Source organism: Elephantulus edwardii, unplaced genomic scaffold, assembly GCF_000299155.1.
Source record: "Elephantulus edwardii isolate Elephantulus edwardi_28Jun2011 unplaced genomic scaffold, EleEdw1.0 scaffold00010, whole genome shotgun sequence".
Lineage (NCBI taxonomy): Eukaryota > Metazoa > Chordata > Mammalia > Macroscelidea > Macroscelididae > Elephantulus > Elephantulus edwardii.
The window spans coordinates 18217769-18220596 of record NW_006399760.1 but is presented as its reverse complement, the minus strand read 5'-3'; the positions used below and the strand labels follow the sequence as shown (position 1 = coordinate 18220596).

General features: G+C 44.9%; 1 pseudogene; it reads right to left on the bottom strand.

Moving 5' to 3' along the window:
• Positions 1–1401: 1401 nt before the first annotated feature.
• LOC102875583 lies at positions 1402–1884 on the bottom strand (annotated as a pseudogene).
• Positions 1885–2828: the final 944 nt, after the last annotated feature.

Genomic DNA, 2828 nt, shown 5'->3' with positions numbered 1-2828 from the left:
TCTATGTCTATGTCTATGTCTTTATCTATCTATCTCTATCTCTATATCTATATCTAATCTCCCCGCCAGCATAGTTCCATGTACTGGCATCTTCTCTTTCCTTCTGGTTAGATATGTCTTTTCCCCATCAAAGGCTTTTCTGCCACAAGTGTTCTGTGTGGCCTCTTCTCATTTTATCAATTATTCCCCATTAGTATCCTGTATCCAGTGAATTGTCTTCACAGGCATACATTCATGCGTTAGTATCTACCATCTGTTTCTTCTATAATTTATATTTATACTTCTAAATAATACAGCTATTTTTAGCTTCTTCAATTTTAGACATTTTTCTATTGCCTTTTTTTGCATCCTCCACATGCACATTTCCCCTCCTCCCACTCTCCCTATGCGGATACATCACCATTTCTGGTAAAAACAACATCCAGAGTTAGCATTACTGTACTCACAGCTGAACCATACAGGATGTGATTCCATTATGAGTTAACTTTGCTTTTCCTGGAGAACTGATTACCTCTTTCCCCGCACCCCTACCCCCATTGCCTACTTTTCTGAGTATCTATTGTTAAGCTTTTACCAAACTATTAGGTCAAATTGTACAAAAACCTCTCAGTGCAGTCACAGGTAACCAGTCTGGATGGCTTCTTTGCTCATGAGTCTCGTGCTCTCGTTGTTATGGCTGAAGGATGGCTTAGCTGGCAGTGAGTCCTCCCAGGTGGTCTCACCAGCTTAGTGGTCATGGGATAGTCAGACTATACTGTCTTGGTAACTCAGGACTCCACAAGCCACTGTCCCAGCAAATAAGGCCAAAGCTTCATGACCTTTTGTGACCTTCCCTGGAAAGTCACATACTGCCACATCTGTCATGTTATAATGGTTGCAGCAGTCAAATGTCCACCCAGATTGGAAAAGGGGGACTTAAACGCCACCTCTCAACAGGAGGAATGGCTAAGAATATTTGCTGTCTTGCTTTAAATTGTCAGAGGGCACATACACACTTACTTGCATTTGAGTAGAATTTTTTTGAAAGAAATCATCTTGGTTTATTTATATTTAACAGAGTAATGATTTAGAAATTTAATACATTTAAGCACGGTATATATTTGGTGTATCCAGCCCAGGTGTATCAGAACGGACATCAGAAAACTAGCAACGCCTCTTATACATAATAACTAAAAACAGTTCTCTCTCTGATCACTGTAGTGTTACAGATCCTGAGAATGTAATCTACTGAACAGGTGAGGCACTACCTTACCATTAAATCATATTTGGAAGTAATCCTTTAAAATAATCTTCTGAGGTACAAATCACCTTGGTATTGTTAAACATGAGTTCTGTACATCCTACAAAGCATTTAAACAAACATATCAAATAGTTACAGTTAGATGGCTCTTTAAGCAGTTGTTAATCAGGTTCAAGGACACACAGGTCCACAATTTCACATAAGGTGGGGTTCTCCATTGCAGCTGACACTCGTTCTTTGTAATTTCTCTGACTGTTGATGTCGTTTTCTGTTGAGTGGGTTCCTTCAGAAATGTAGATTTCCAACTTATGTTTAAATGGTAAACACTGCTAAAGTTTTACTCTTCAGCACAGCTCAGTAAGAGTTGTTAAAGAGCAGCAAAGTACTGTTGGCATGAACTTGGTAATAACCAGGTAGCCTTCTTCACCAATCTCTTGAACTTTCATACAACTTTCCGTTACTACTTCCAGCTCTTCTAAAGTATTGGGTTTCTCTGGGTTCCAGATACTTTAAATCAAATCATAAACCTCTAGAGCTTTTTCTCCCAAGTTCTGGGGCTGCTGGTCAGCTCCCTAGTCAAAGAGGTCTGAGTACCACAGGACTCTGCTCAGTGTTGAGGAAAACAGCACAGACAAATGTTCCATGCTCACTCTCCACCATCTCTTGAGTAGAATATTTTTAGGGAGAGTATCAGCTGTGAAAACAAGGCCAGGCATTGATTGTGGAAGAGACCACCAGCTACTCATATGCAAGTTCAAGCTGAAGCTGAGGAAAATGAAATCAAACCACAGGAACCAAAATTTGACCTTGAGTCTATCCTGCCTGAATTTCAAAACCTTCTCAGGAATAGATTTGAGGCCTTGGGCATTAATGAGCAAAGACCAGAGAAGCTGTGGGAGGATATCAAGAATATTATCCAGGGAGAGATCCAAGATGGCGGCAGGGACAGAGACAGCGTGGTGAGCTGCGGGAGCAGTGAACCACTTAAAGTAGAGCCATTATGGCCTTCCACAGACTTCGGCTTATTGATAATGGAACACTTAAACAGTTGATGACTGGCCCTCAGTGAAGATCGAGGCTCAACAACAGGAATTCTAGGATTCCCAAGGAGAAATGGGTGAGTCTCGTGGCTCCCAACCCCCACCCCCTGCAGAGCCCACGCTGTGCCGCACAGCCGCTGCAGCTCCATGAGGCTTCTACAGCCTGAACCAATGGATTCCCTCACCCAGGATGGATGCTGGGCACCAGCCCTCCTCAAGACTGGTACAGCGAAGCCACCACACTGCCGCAAGGTGGACTTGTTCTCAAAAGAATTCTTGGAGCCAGGATGGCGGCTGTGGGGGAAGAGGGCGACCACCAGCCACCCGCAAAAGAGAGGCAGCGCGCACGCCGAGCGTCCGTGTGGCGGGGTGGGGTGACGCACCCCCCTCCAGAGGCCACTGGCACTGGAGGGGCGCGTGCCTCCCACCAGCCTCCCATGCTGGGGGGGGGGACGCGCGCCCTGCTGGCCGCCTGCATAGGAGGTGGGGGATGGGATGGATGCCTGCCATCTGCAGGTTTGGGTTTCCTTGGACAGGCCAAAGAAGAC